At 45.8% G+C, this 15,822-nt stretch overlaps 1 protein-coding gene across 3 annotated transcripts in view; it reads left to right on the top strand.

Annotated features, from left to right (window-relative positions):
• Positions 1-15,822, top strand: part of ADAMTS3 (ADAM metallopeptidase with thrombospondin type 1 motif 3) — a 375,923-nt gene that overhangs the window by 77,866 nt on the left and 282,235 nt on the right. Inside the window, exon 1 of one of the 3 annotated variants that reach the window (XM_063920101.1) lies at positions 14,912-15,010. The exons of the other annotated variants lie outside the window; for them this stretch is intronic. The gene's annotated coding sequence lies outside the window, so the exon portion shown is untranslated. Of the gene's footprint in view, positions 1-14,911; positions 15,011-15,822 lie in introns of those variants that run through there. 3 annotated transcript variants of the gene reach the window in all.

Below are 15,822 nucleotides of genomic sequence, written 5' to 3' on the forward strand. Positions count from 1 at the left end.
CAAGAGAGGGGATGTGGATGTAGTATGTTTGGTGAGGAAGATGAGACGGGCAGCAGCATTGAGGATAGTTTGGAGTGGAGTGAGGCATTTTTGAGGGAGGTCAGATAGAAGGAGATTGCAGTAGTCCAATCTGGAGATGACCAATGAGTGGATGAGGGTCTTTAGTAGCATCCTGAGTGAGAAAGGGTCTGATCCTGGAGATGTTTTTGAGATGGAAATGACAGGTTTGAGAGAGGTACTGAATATGTGGTTTGAAGTAGAGGGAGGAGTCAAGGATTACTCCAAGACATCGCACTTGGGGGCTAGAGGAGATAGTTGTGCCATCAGTGTATAATGAAATTGTGGGAGGTGAGTTTATGTGGGGGGCAGGGAAGATGATCAGCTCCGTCTTAGACATGTTAAGTATAAGAAAGCGCTGGGACATCCAGGAGGAGATAGAGAGACAGTTGGAGATACGAGTGAGGAGAGCAGGGGAGAGGTCAGGGGAGGACAGGTAGATTTGAGTATCGGCAGCATAGAAATGATATTGTAAATAAAAAAAAAACTAATGAGCTCACCTAATGAGGATGTGTAGAGAAAGAAAAGGAGAGGCCCAAGAACAGAATCCTGGGGGACACCTACTGGTAGAGGAAGTTTGAAGGAGGGGTGGGGGTGTGTGGAGTCATGAGTGGAGACAGAGAAGGAACGGTTAGAAAAGTAGGAGGACAGCCAGGAGAGAGCAGTATCAAACAAACCTAGGGAGTAAATATTTGCAGGAGGAGAGGGTGGTCTACAGTGTCAAAAGCAGCAGAGAGGTCAAGAAGAATAAGCAGAAAGTAGTGGCCCCTGGATTTAGCAGCAAGGAGGTCATTGCAGACTTTCGTGAGGGCATATTAATAATAATAATAATAATAATAATAATAATAACAACAACAACAACTGAGAATTGTAAGTGAATTGGGTAGCTGCCATGACCTGACATTTACTGTCTGGTCAGTGTCATGATAACACTATGGGGCAGATGTATTAACCTGGAGAAGGCATAAAGAAGTGATAAACCAGTGATATGTGCAAGGTGATAAAGGCACCAGCCAATCAGATCCTAATTGTTAATTTACATATTGGAGCTGATTGGCTGGTGTCTTTATCACCTTGCACATATCACTGGTTTATCACTTCCTTATGCCTTCTCCAGGTTAATACATCTGCCCCAAAATGAGGAGATTGGTTCCGGTATGAAAGATAGATAGTGTCTAGTTAGACAGTCAATAGATAGACACCATATGTTAGTGTTAGACAGACATTAGGTCGACAGGGTCAAAAGGTCGACAGGGTCAAAAGGTTGACAGGTGAAAAGGTCGACAGGGTCAAAAGGTCGACATGAAAATGGTCAACATGAAAAAGGTAGACACCATGTTTTTTGCATTTTTGTGGTTTGTGTGGATAGTTTTGTCATCTGGGACCCCCAATTGTAGAAAGGCATACCCTCGCGGGGCTCGCTTCGCTCGCCACGCTTCGGGCACGGTGGCTCGCTACGCTCGCCACAAGGTTTATAACCAACTCTATGCCGACATGGATAGAGAAGGTATGAAATAGTCCAAAAACATGTTACATTAAAAAAAAAACATTTGTCTATCTTTTTCATGTCGATCATTTTCATGTCGACCTTTTGACCTGTCGACCGTTTGACCTGTCGACCTTTTTCATGTCGACCTTTTGACCCTGTCGACCTAATGTCTGTCTAATATATGGTGTCTATCTATTGACTGTCTAACTAGACACTGTCTATCTATCAAACGGATAGGGAGGAGATTTAGGGGGTCTATGTACTAAGCCTTGGATGGAGATAAAGCAGATGGAGATAAAGTACCAGCCAATCGGGTCCTAACTGCCATTTTTCAAACACAGTCTGTGACATGTCAGTTAGGAGCCGATTGGTTGGTACTTAATCTCTGTCGACTTTATCTCCATCCAAGGGTTAGTAAATAGAACCCTTAAGGCCCATACACACTGGGCGATTTTGAGCTGATAGCAGCTCAGTTTTAGTGTGTTGAGCTGCTTTTAGCTCAAAATCTGCCCAGTGTGTATGCCCCGGCGATGATCAATAAGCGCTGATGCGCGCCCCCGCTTCATCAGTGGCGGGGTGAACAGCTTTCCATAGCGTACTGCTGACATCGCTGGGCAGGAGGGCAAATCGCTCAGTGTGTATGCACTGAGAGATTTTCAGCCCAGCGATGTCAGCAATCATCGCTGTGCATACACGCTGAGCAAAAACGCCCAGTGTGTATGCACCTTTAGACTTCTGGAGAGCTTTAAACCACAATGCAGGTGCTGTTTCCAGCAGGTTTATATTACTTTAAAAGTGCAGGGATCCCTCATATTGCGCAAATATGGATTTTTCTTGGAGGTCGATAGATCCTTAATATTTATTATTTAACTGGAGCACTTTTTTACCATAACCATTATGAAACTAATATTAGTGTGCTTTTATCAGAAATAAAATCTATCAAACATTGGGGGTCATTCCGAGTTGTTCGCTCGCTAGCTGCTTTTAGCAGCATTGCACACGCTAGGCCGCCGCCCTCTGGGAGTGTATCTTAACTTAGCAGAATTGCGAACGAAAGATTAGCAGAATTGCGAATAGAAAATTCTTAGCAGTTTGAGTAGCTCGAGACTTACTCCTACACTGCGATCGGCTCAGCCCGTTTAGTTCCTGGTTTGACGTCACAAACACGCCCTGCATTCGGCCAGCCACTCCCCCGTTTCTCCAGACACTCCCGCGTTTTATCCTGGCACGCCTGCGGTTTTCAGCACACTCCCAGAAAACGGTCAGTTTCCGCCCAGAAACACCCACTTCCTGTCAATCACACTCCGAACACTTCAACGATGAAAATTCTTCGTTCGGATGTGAGTAAATCTACTAAGTTTTGAGCTAAAATACTTAGCGCATGCACCCTGCGTACCATGCGCATGTGCATTTTCGCCTTAATCGCTCCGTTGCGAAAATCGGCAACGAGCGAACAACTCGGAATGACCCCCATTGTTTCTTCTTCCTTAACAGAAATGGCCCAATTTTACTTACTATAAGGTGGTCTAGTGACTTATAAAAATAAAACCAAAATATGTCCATAATAAGTGCCATAAAAATTATCATGATCAAATATAATGGTCTACAATTCATGGGCATTGGCAGTATTTTGGTGTTATACTGGCAATATAGCCTCTAGATTTAAAGGGACGATTTGTTTTATTTCAATACAATATTTTTTTTTGCTTTAGGACAAATTGTTGCTTTAAATCTAGCAACTGTATTGCAGAAATTGTCATAGGCTATTACATGTGGGCATTTTACTTCAGTACAGTAAAAGTTTTAACATTAGCCTACCAGTAATGGTTTTGCCATTAACCTTTTTATACTTATTGCTGTTTATTAATTAGGATAAAAAGAGTGGTCGTTGTGTAGCACATTTGTTTCTAGTACCTTTTTCCGACAAAGATTCGAAAATCCTGGGGTTTACCCGGTATTTGAGTGCCGGGTTGTTTTGCCGGTCCATGTCTGACCCCCCCCCCCCCCCCCTGCCCCCTCCTCCATCACACAGTCAAGCAAGTTACTGGGTCAAGAGTTTCTACCCGGTAATTTGCAGATAAAGGGCCTAATTCAAACCTGATCGCAAAAACGAACTATTTCGCTAATGGAAAAAACCATGGGCCTAATTCAGACCTGTTCGCTCGCTACGGGTTCTTTGCAGTCTTGCGTTCGCATAGTCGCCACCCATAGAGGAGTGTATTTACACTTTGCAAGTGTGAGAACGCATGTGTAGCAGGGCTGTACAAACAGATTTTGTGCAGTCTCTGCGCAGCCCAGGACTTACTCAGCCACTCTGAACACTTCAGCCTGTCCGGGACCAGAATTGACGTCTGGAACCCTCCCTGCAAACGCATGGACACGCCTGCGTTTTTCCATCCACTCCCAGAAAATGGTAGGTTGACATGCACAAACGGCTTCTTCCTGTCAATCTCCTTGCGAACGCCCGTGCGAATGGATTCTTCACAGAAACCCATCGCTGAACAGCGATCCGCTTTGTACCCATGTGACGTGCCTGCGCATTGCGGTGCCTACGCATGCGCAGTCTAGACCTGATCGCTCGCTGTACTACTTTCACTCTAATGTTAAGAGTGTGCAAATGTTGCTTTTTGTGCAAAGTTACTATATTTCCAGTCCCTCTTCTAAATGTAACTATGGCCCTCATTCAACTTCAGTTGTAGTTTTCCTAAAATAGCAAAACTGCAACTGTTATCACTCGCATGCTGGGGGCTGCCCAGCACAGGGAAAGGCCACCCAGCAATAGCGGCCTGCGATGCGTCACTTATTTAGGGTAGCACACTGCCTGCACAGCCTAGCTGCGAAGGCAGTCAGGCTGCCGCCATTTTCCCAGTCTGCGTGTGATATCACGTGGCTGCTCCGAAAATTGCACTGGCCTACCCCCATTTTCGAGGATTTAGTGTGATTTACCGGTGGCCGGGATACCGGCTGTCAATATACCATCAGCGGCATCCCAGCCGCCAGTATGCCAGCAGCGGGGCGAGCGCAAAGTGTCCCCTTGCAGGCTGGCTGCGCTCACCGTGCTGCGGGCGCGGTGGCTTGCTGTGCTTACCACAGGATCTATTCCCACTCTATGGGTGTCGTGGACACTCACGACTGGGAATAGTTCTAAAGCACCGTTATTCCGGCTGTCGGCAATGCCGGCTGGCGAAAATCTGGCATCAATATCCTGACCCCGGGATATCAACAGCTGGCAAATTAAATTAATCACGTTTTTGACCCCAATGCTGCATCACTGTCCTTCGAACTCCTCTACCTGTCAATCAGGCAGAGGCGTTTGCATCAATGCAATGCAGAACGGGACCTGCGCCTGCTCACTGTTTCAGGGGACAGGGAATGCGGTCGCATCACGGATTCAATGCAACCTGAATCAGACCCTATATCCTTTTTGTGGCAAGTGCAGCAAGTTTTATTACAAGCACATAGAGCTTTAAGGAGTCTAGTGAAGTCAGGGTAATGAACTTTAATACCAGATCAGTTGCTATGTGTTGTACTTGCACTATTTTATAAAAGTCCTAAATGCTTAAGATTGTCACAATGCCCAATATTAATAGTATATACTGTAATAGCTAAAGTTTAACTGGTTAAAGGACCTTATTTCCACACACCCACTCCCTCAGCAGTGGGGGGTCATAAAGTTTACATGTCTAAAGAACTTCAGTTCAGTAGTATACACTGGGAAGGGGATACAGTACAGTCACCAAGTCAACATTTAAAATGTCAACACCACAGTGTCAGCAGTTATTATGTGGACATTGTTAAAATGTCGACATGGAACATTTCGACATATGAAATGTCTGCATTCGGGTCCGGAGTGTGAAGGTTAGACTGTGGGATGGAAGGTTTAGGGTTAGGCTGTGGGAGCACTGAGCTAGGCACTATGGGGAGGATAAGACTGGAGAGATTTGGAATGAGCCCTAGTGCCTCCAGATCAACACCGTGTTGTCTTCTAGGGGACACAGGTACCCTAGAGACTACAGCCTGTGCTGAATAGGAAAGAGCTGGTTGACATTATGACAAGGGGATTACATAGCCTCCCACAGATGCTAGTGGTGGCTTTATCTAAATTGTAAGCTACTCTACCAGTTTGGGCTCTTAGCACTGGTATCACTTTTGTGATAGGCATTTAAAAAGCATGTCTGATGATATGTTTTACAGTGTATCATCATGATTTACACATATGGTTTGCATAAGACTGGGCTTACATTCCATTATAGGAATGTACTTATTGGCAGGTTAAAAATGTCACTTCCATGTCTTTTTTGCTACAATTTAAGATTAATTTCTAAAATGAGTAATAAGTAATGAGATTAAGGAAACTGATAGTAAGGCTTTATTCCTTGTATCACATTTGTACATTTTTATGTAACACTATTTTATGTGCCCAAATACAATACATGCTCATCCTTGCGTAAATTGTGCTTTGGTAGTGAAAGAAGTGTCCCCCTTAAATAGCTGGGGTCTGATAACTGTTATTTCAGAGGATGTGTAAAACGCAACTACAAAGCCACTGCAGGTATTTACAAACCTATAAATCCCTTGTGAGTCTTCACCTTTTAAAGTTACCATCTTCATGTGGGGATTCATGCATGTGCTCGTGAAAATTGTAGATGCTGAAAATGTGCATATGATGTCACAAAGATAGAAGATACACAGTGGGGTATATGCAATTGCGGTCGAATCCCGGCTGGAATTCGACCGTTTTTGGATTCGACAAAATTCGACAGTCGAATCCCGACCGCCGGGACCCGAATTCGACATATTCAATAAAAAACGGATTCGACGGTCCCGCTGTCGAAAAACGGACCAATTGACTAATATGTGCGTCCTGGATTTGACTTCATGGACGGCACAAAAGTGTTCAATAATCTTGAAAAAAAAATGCGTGGGGTCCCCCCTCCTAAGCATAACCAGACTCGGGCTCTTTGAGCTGGTCCTGGTTGTAAAAATATGTTGAAAAAAATGACAGGGGATCCCCCGTATTTTAACAACCAGCACCGGGCTCTGCGCCTGGTCCTGGTGCCAAAAATACGAGGGACAAAACACGTAGGAGTCCCCCGTATTTTTCACACCAGCACCGGGCTCCACTAGTCAGAGAGATAATGCCACACCCGGGGGACACTTTTATATAGGTCCCTGCGGCCCTGGCATTAAATCACTTACTAGTCACCCCTGGCCGGGGTACCCTGGAGGAGTGGGGACCCCTTAAATCAAGGGGTCCCCCCCTCCAGCCACCCAAGGGCCAGGGGTGAAGCCCGAGGCTGTCCCCCCCCCCCCCCATCCAAGGGCGGCGGATGGGGGGCTGATAGCCTTGTGTCAAAGAAAGAATACTGTTTTTTGTAGCAGAACTACAAGTCCCAGCAAGCCTCCCCCGCAAGCTGGTACCTGGAGAACCACAAGTGCCAGCATGCGGGGGGGAATGGGCCCGCTGGTACCTGTAGTTCTACTACAAAAAAAATACCCAAATAAAAACAGTACACACACACCGTGACAGTATAACTTTATTACATACATGCACACCAACATACACACATACTTACCTATGTTGACACGAAGAGTCGGTCCCCTTCTCCACGTAGAATCCACGGGGTACCTGTAAATAAAATTATACTCCCAACAATCCAGTGTAGATCGGTCCTCTTCTTGTTTGTAATCCACGTACTTGACAAAATAAAAAAACGAAGAACCCGGACCACGCACTGAAAGGAGTCCCATGTTTACACATAGGACCCCTTTCCCCGACTGCCGGGACCCCCATGACTGCTGTCAAAGAGGGTCCCTTCAGCCAATCAGGGAGCGCCACGTCGTGGCACTCTCCTGATTGGCTGTGCGCGTCTGAGCTGTCAGGCGGCGCACTCGAGATACACTGTAGTGCAAAGGCGCTCCATTGTATCCAATGGTGGGAACTTTGCAGTCAGCGGTTGACCGCAAGGTTATGTGAGGTCACCCTCGCGGTCAACCGCTGGGCGCAAAGTTCCCACCATTGGATACAATGGAGCGCCTATGCGCTACAGTGTATCTCGAGTGTGCCGCCTGACAGCTCAGACGCGCACAGCCAATCAGGAGAGTGCCACGATGTGGCGCTTCCTGATTGGCTGAAGGGACCCTCTTTGACAGCAGTCACGGGGGGTCCCGGAAGTCGGGGAAAGGGGTCCCATGTGTAAACATGGGACCCCTTTCAGTGCGTGGTCCGGGTTCTTCGTTTTTTTATTTTGCCAAGTATGTGGATTACAAACAAGAAGAGGACCGATCTACACTGGATTGTTGTGAGTATAATTTTATTTACAGGTACCCCGTGGATTCTACGTGGAGAAGGGGACCGACTCTTCGTGTCAACATAGGTAAGTTTGTGTGCATGTATGTAATAAAGTTATACTGTCACGGTGTGTGTGTACTGTTTTTATTTGGGTATTTTTTTGTAGTAGAACTACAGGTACCAGCTGGCCCATTTCCCCCCTGCATGCTGGTACTTGTGGTTCTCCAAGTACCAGCTTGCGGGGGAGGCTTGCTGGGACTTGTAGTTCTGCTACAAAAAACAGTATTCTTTTTTTTTACACAAGGCTATCAGCCCCCCATCCGCCGCCCTTGGATGGGGGGGACATTCTTGGGCTTCACCCCTGGCCCTTGGGTGGCTGGAGGGGGGGACCCCTTGATTTAAGGGGTCCCCACTCCTCCAGGGTACCCCGGCCAGGGGTGACTAGTTAGTGATTTAATGCCAGGGCCGCAGGGACCTATATAAAAGTGTCCCCCGGCTGTGGCATTATCTCTCTGACTAGTGGAGCCCGGTGCTGGTGTGAAAAATATGGGGGACCCCAACGTGTTTTGTCCCACGTATTTTTGGCACCAGGACCAGGCGCAGAGCCCGATGCTGGTTGTTAAAATACGGGGGATCCCCTGTCATTTCCCCCCCAGTATTTTTACAACCAGGATCGGCTCAAAGAGCCCGAGGCTGGTTATGCTTAGGAGCGGGGACCCCACGCATTTTTTTTCTGAAATTTTAACCCATTCCCACCCCTTCCCACTGAAAAACATGCACTGATCTCGCCATAGTATTTTAGTCAGTAAAAAAAGAAAAATATATTCTTTTAAAAAATCTATTAAATAATACTTGTGGCTCATAAATAGACAAGCCAAGTAGATAATCCCTTCTAATATAAATAGATATGCTATTAGCAATCAAAAAAACACAAAAAAAACATGTTTTTAAACATTTTTATTAGATCACGACAGCAAAATGAGGCAGAATGAAATTGACGAAATGACTGTCGAAAAGCACTGTTGTCAAATCGACATTCTTCAATTGAATATACTTTTGTCGAAAAACCGCATTTTTACCATTGCAGACATGTAGAATTTGACAAATGTCGAATTGCAAAAAGTCGAATCTGAAACGGCAGTTTTTTTGTTGAAAAGTACTGTATTGCAATGTCGAATTCAATTCAACAGGTTTTTTTTGTCGAAAATGTCCTGTTTTTCAACATTTGCGGCAATTCGACCGCAATTGCATATACCCCAGTATGTAACACCTCTATACTGTCATTTCCTTGTGTGCAAATGGCCTACAGTATATTTCAGTCCCATTTCTAAATGTAACTCCATCCTCTGTTGTTTAGGTAATCAATTTCTTCTTTTAATATTGAGGAATAAAACATTTTATACCAGTAAAAATATTTTGGTGTTGATTGGTTGTTGTTGTTGTTGTTGTTGTTGTTATTATTATCTTTTAGTTATAAAGTTCTGATATATTACACAGCATTGTACAGTACACTAAGGGGATCCTGACACAAAGTACATACTGAGATAGGAAACAGAAAGTCAAAATGGCCATGCCCAAGTGAGCTTCCAATATAAAATATGTATGTCTTTCTAACAGTATTACCCCTTTTCCACTAGTAGCACGGGTCGCAGCCGTGTCGCCTGACACGGCTGCGACCCGTGCTACAGCCTCCTTTCCCACAGCGCTCACTAACCCGGCATATTGCCGGGTTGGTGACGCTGCTAGTGAAGCGGCAGGGGCGGCGCTGGGAGATCACATGATCTCCCAGCACCGCCCTCCCATACACTGTGAACGGGAGCCGTGTCGTCTCGACATGGCTCCCGTTCACATTAGACAGCTTACCGGGTTGAACACGTGTTCAACCCGGCAAACTACCCGGGTAGGATTCCTGGATCAAGTGGGGACCCTTTTCCACTAGGGAAAAACACGGGTAAATGCGCGCCACCGCGCATTTACCCATGTTTTAATGAGCTAGTGGAAAAGGGGTATCTGTTAAGCCGAGTACATACTAGACGATGTGTGTACCCGGCGATATTGGTGGTGACGGGAACCGACAATGTTCCGACATCGGCAAGTGCATGCACACTTGCCGATGTCACCTGTGAAGGAGCGGCGGAGGAGGAAGGAGCTGGGCCTTGCAGCATGGCATTGCTTGTGACATCGCTAGATTGTGCTGCATGTACAGCCGACAGCTGATGTTGCAAGCGACCCGCAGGATGGCACATCGTTGACGGTATAGTGGGTAAACACTAGACAATATCGTGAACGATGTGTCGGAATGGGACACATCATCCACTATATCGTCTAGTGTGTACCCAGATTAAGTTTTTGTATTTGACTTTGATAATTTTGCTTGTTTGCAGTTGTAGAAACTTCTGCTCGTATTTGTGCAAACTGCAGTCATAAATTCTGTTTGCACACAGCCTTTGTGCACAAAATAATCTGTGCCATGTTTTACTGTTCATTTAAAGGGTCTGTGTGACCATCCAACTATAGTTACACTGATACCCCTTTTCCACTAGCCGTCGCAGGTCTGACCCATGATTTGGAATACGGTTCCATGCCAGGTCAGATCCGAGACGGACCCCTTTTCCACAAAGGCGCTGAGCCGGGAAAATCACGGGTAGTTAGCTGGGTAGGATTCCCGGGTCACTTGACCTGGGTGTTTTCAGAGGGAGCTGTTTCCACTACCAAACAACCCGGGTTGATGCGTGCTCCCATGCAAAAACACAGGTTTTTTGAGCTAGTGGAAAAGCTGCCAATGGAAATGACCAATGCCAGTTTCCTATTGGTCTGCAGATCCTGTTTTATGTACTGCTTCTAGCTTTATGATCATTAGGATTTGTTCTTTGCATTAATTAATCCTATTTCCAGTGTAGGAATTGTATAAAACTGTAGTCTCCAGACTAGAAGATGATAGAAACAAGCTGCAGTGATTATGGCAAGGTCATCTTCTCATTAGTGACTTGCCCTGTACTTTTTCTAGTCACATCTAGTAAATATAATTTGTTTGCTTAATGCAGTGATATGTATGACCAGGGCCTTATTTGTTCACACCATAATGTTCTCAGAGACTATATACTATTTAAGAAAAATAATGTAAAATACAGGTTGAGTATGCCATATCCAAAATTGTTGGGACCAGAAGTATTTTGGATATTAGATTTTTCCGTATTTGCTAATAATTGCATACCATAATGATATATCATGGCGATGGGACCCAAGTCGAATCACAGAATGCATGTATGTTTCATACACAGCCTGAAGGTCATTTAATACAATATTTTGTTAACTTTGTGCATTAAACAAAGTTTGTGTACATGGGGGGTAATTCCAAGTTGATCGCAGCAGGAATTCTGTTAGCAATTGGGCAAAACCATGTGCACTGCACTGCAGGGGAGACAGATATAACATGTGCAGAGAGAGTTAGATTTGGGTGGGGTGTGTTCAATCTGCAATCTAATTTGCAGTGTAAAAATAAAGCCGCCAGTATTTACCCTGCTCAGAAATAAAATAACCCACCCAAATCTAACTGTCTGTGCACATGTTATATCTGCCTCCCCTGCAGTGCACATGGTTTTGCCCAACTGCTAAAAAATTTCCTGCTGCGATCAACTTGGAATTACCCCCATTGATCCATAAGAAAATAAAGGTTTTACTATCGCAGTCTCACTCAAAAAATTCTGTATTTCGGAATATTCCATATTTCGGAATATTTGAATATGGGATACTCAACCTGTAATAGTGTTTGAGGTTGTGTAAGATGATGGAGGCTACTAAACAGTCTTGGATTCAGGCAGGGCCGTCTTTTCATATGGGCTCAATGGGCTCTTGCCCAAGGGCCCCAGGAGTAAAAGGGCCCTAGGCTGATAGCTAAGGGTCCCCTCTTTCCAGGGGTACCAGATTTTTGAAAATCGGCCCTGGGGAACCAGAGATATCAGACTTCAAAGCAGTGGTCCTCATCCAAGCCTGTTAATTGTTCTTCCCAGCCAGATATCTCGGTTTCTGTCTGACTTAGAGTTTTTCTGAGGGTATACTCCAAAAGCTGTGACTCTCCCCTTTCAGTGGACACTGGCAGCTTGTCTCTACTATGCTCAGAACCAGAGATATCAGCCTTCAAGCAGCTGGTCCCTGCTCCAGCTCCACACGCCTAATATGCAGTTTTATATTTTTGTTGGTGAATTGCTCTGGCTCCTGAAGTCTGATCCCCAAGTTCCCAGAACCTCCTGAAAGGTGGGACTCTCTAGTTTTTTTTTATCCCATTAAAGCTAAGAAATCTATTTCCAGGAACTGGAGATATCTGCAGTAAAGCAAGCTGCCCTGACCCCCGGAAAATGATGAATATTAAGCCCACTCCACTATCCACCCCTCCCCTGTGTATTAAACACCCCATAGCACCCTGGAAGTCATGTACCAGGGCCCCTTCATTCAGCACAATGTCCCCTTCTACAGTTTAGTGTTCTCGTTCCCGCCCCATTTGTGCAGTAAAGGAGTAATTAGCAGAAATGATTTCTCCCGGTCCTACATGCTGAGCCAAAGATAGAACCCCCCTATCCCCCGCGGAACATCAAAGCTGCCGCTGATAGCACCCCCCACCCCTACCGCTGATGGGTGGGTAGGGGCCCCAGTGCATTGCTGTGTCCAGGGGCCTACACTGCTGTTAAGACGGCTCTGGATTCAGGAACAACCCTGTGAACCTCCATTCAACAGCCCTGGTCTCATAGTTTGTTAAGGATTAATAGTCATGTCAAAATCATTCACTTATTACTTAAGTGTGTGGGATGTTTTATGGGAACCAACTGTTTAGTGTGTTTAGTGTAACACTTAAGTTTTACTCAGATTTTTGAGAAACTCATAAACTCCGGTGCCAAGAATATAATGACAATTTTTAACATACTGATGTGTCGGAGTGTTGACACGTCTCTTTTTCTCATGGTCTGTGATCAAAGAAAGTTGATAATAGTTTAATCGTTTTTAGTGTCCTTTAAAGCAAATGTTATTCAAAGGCTTCCTTCACAAAAAAATAAAACAAAACAGCACATTTCGTGCAGTGAAAATGATGTGCTAAGATTTGGAAACAATATTCTAGAGATTTTGCTCAAAGTCCTTCTATCCGGAGGCTTAGAGCCAATATTTGTAAACATTTGTTTCCTCTCTTGCTTTTCCGACAGCATATTATCCTGCTGTATAACTGCTTCCCAGGGTTTGGTGTAAAGAAATGCTAACTACCAAAATCCTTTATTCAAGTTACAGGAAAAGTGTCATTTTTAAAAATGATTTGCTTCTTAATTGTGTATTGTTGCATGTGATTCTAAAATGTTACTTTTTTTCTGTTTTCTCTCTGAGTGGGGGGTGATTTCAAGTCAGCATGATAGAGGAGATATTCTGTTCACGCCCACCAGCTTCGCAAGTTTTCCCTCACAGCCCATATTAGGGTAGAATAGCTTGCGATATCACCCATATCATTTACTGCTGATATGTGCGTAGCTGGGCATTATGTTCAGTTGATTTCCCCCCTGGAAATCTAGAGAAACTACTTATCTCTGTGATATAATAAAAGTTTAACTAAAGTTGCTCACTGATGTGTACTCATAAGCTGGGTACATACTCAAGCAATGTCAGGCTCATCTGGCATTTCGTAATGACAAATCGCCTAAATCGCTTGGTGTGTACGGGTGATTGCGCACTACTTCGGTCACTAGCGATGGACTCTAGGTTTGATGTGCTGCGCTAACGACCTTGTTTATGCTAATGTAGGACGGAACTTGATCGTTCCATCCTTCATTAAACTCGTTCCAGTATGTACACTCAATCTGGACTCAAGGGCATTCGTTCCGATATCGGTGTGTAGCAGTTTAAATATGCATTTGTTAGCATTATTTACATGGTAAAACAGCTGAGAAACATATTTTTGTGTACTGTTGAATGTATTGTTGATTGTCTTGTCTGACCAGTAGTGTACACACAGTCTGTGCTTAGGTGAGTCTGTAGAATTATGCTGTGATGGTAATCACAAAGTAAAAAAGGATTTATAAGTTCTCTATGTAAAGTTTGTCACTTTCATCTGATTTTATCAAAAAGAAACATATTCAAAAGAAATGTATTGGTCCAGATTGTATTAAGCATCAGATTCAGTCAGAAACGCATTTGGTGTACGGGTGTGTTCATATTGGGTTATTATGGGAGGAAAACCTTGCTTACTCTTACCTAATACATCTGTGGGCTGCAAGTAAAAACATAGAAGGATTACTTGCCCAGATAACCCACGTACTATTAGTGCGCAAGGTTCCATTAGAACCTTGCGGTCAGTTATGTTGACTTCTATTTTTAAGCAAGTTCTCTAATTTAGTCAAGACCAGCGGCAGCTCCTAGCTGTGTGGAGGAGGGGGCTGTTTGATCCAGAGGAGGAGAGGAGAGCCCCTGCTGCCGTCTGGGTCCTTGCATCTCCACAATGGAACTGGCACAAAAGCCGAGACAGGCACATGTGATGGTGGGACTGCACATCTGAAAAACACCAACTTCTATGGGATGCATTATTTGCAGCCCATAAAAGCCAGGTAGGGCTGAAGATAATGCAGGGATTGGCTACCCACATGAAACAAACTCTCTGCTAATCACAGCCCCATCTGGCAGTACAAGATGGAGAACCCCCCCCCAGAGCCGGCGCTACCTGATCAGCAAGGTCTGCAAAGCAGGGAGGCGCCACTCTGGAGAGGCTCTCTCCCCGCTCTGCTACCTTGCTGATGCACCGTGTTTCTGCTAGCTGCCGCTGCACCTGTCACACTCACTGTGACAGGCAGCGGCGCCGACAGTATGACCAGGAACTCATAGTGACAGTGTGATCTCCTCCTGTGTGTCGGGCTCCCACCCTCTCTCCTCCTTGCTCCCATGTCTACTGGAACACAGGCAGCAGCGTCGCCTCCCCGAACTCCTCTCTTCTCTCCCCTACGTCACTGAAGACACAGCAGTCTTCAGCACCGCCCGGTCTTTCCCCTCCCGTCAGTGCTGGATTCAGAGAGGGGACACAGGATGTGACTGTGCAGTGTGCACTGTCTGGAGGAGCAAGGTAAGCTGTCATCATGAGAAGAGGAGCTGCCAGCCAGTGTAGCAACCTGCAGCCCTAGCAACAAGCCACAGAAGAGCTGAGAAAGGTAACTTCTGCTGCAGATAAACAGGGGTGGGGGGTGGGGGGGAGATACCATATTCTTGTGTCTGGGGAGGGAGGGGGGTAGTATCCTATTCATAAGTCTGGGGAGGGAGGGGGGTAGTATCCTATTCGTGTGTCTGGGGAGGGAGAGGGGCGGTAGTATCCTATTTGTGTGTCTGGGGAGGGGGTGGTATTATCTGATTCGTGTGTCTGGGGAGGGGGGTGGTAGTATCTGATTCGTGTGTCTGGGGAGGGAGAGGGGGTGGTATTATCTGATTCGTGTGTCTGGGGAGGGGGGTGGTAGTATCTGATTCGTGTGTCTGGGGAGGGGGGTGGTAGTATCCTATTCGTGTGTCTGGGGAGGGGGGTGGTAGTATCCTATTCGTGTGTCTGGGGAGGGGGGTAGTATACTGTTCGTGTGTCTGGGGAGTGGGGTGGTAGTATCTGATTCGTGTGTCTGGGGAGGGGCGTGGTAGTATCCTATTCGTGTGTCTGGGGAGGGGGGTGGTAGTATCCTATTAGTGTGTCTGGGGAGGGGGGTGGTAGTATCCTATTCGTGTGTCTGGGGAGGGGGGTAGTATACTGTTCGTGCGTCTGGGGAGGGGGGTGGTAGTATCCTATTCGTGTGTCTGGGGAGGGGGGTAGTATACTGTTCGTGTGTCTGGGGAGGGGGGTGGTAGTATCTGATTCGTGTGTCTGGGGAGGGGGGTGGTAGTATCCTATTCGTGTGTCTGGGGAGGGGGGTAGTATCCTGTTCGTGTGTGCGGGTAGGGGGGCTAGTATCATATTCGTGTGTATAATCTGACACCCGTACGT

The sequence above is a fragment of the Pseudophryne corroboree genome, chromosome 1, assembly GCF_028390025.1.
Source record: "Pseudophryne corroboree isolate aPseCor3 chromosome 1, aPseCor3.hap2, whole genome shotgun sequence".
NCBI classification, from domain to species: Eukaryota; Metazoa; Chordata; class Amphibia; order Anura; family Myobatrachidae; genus Pseudophryne; species Pseudophryne corroboree.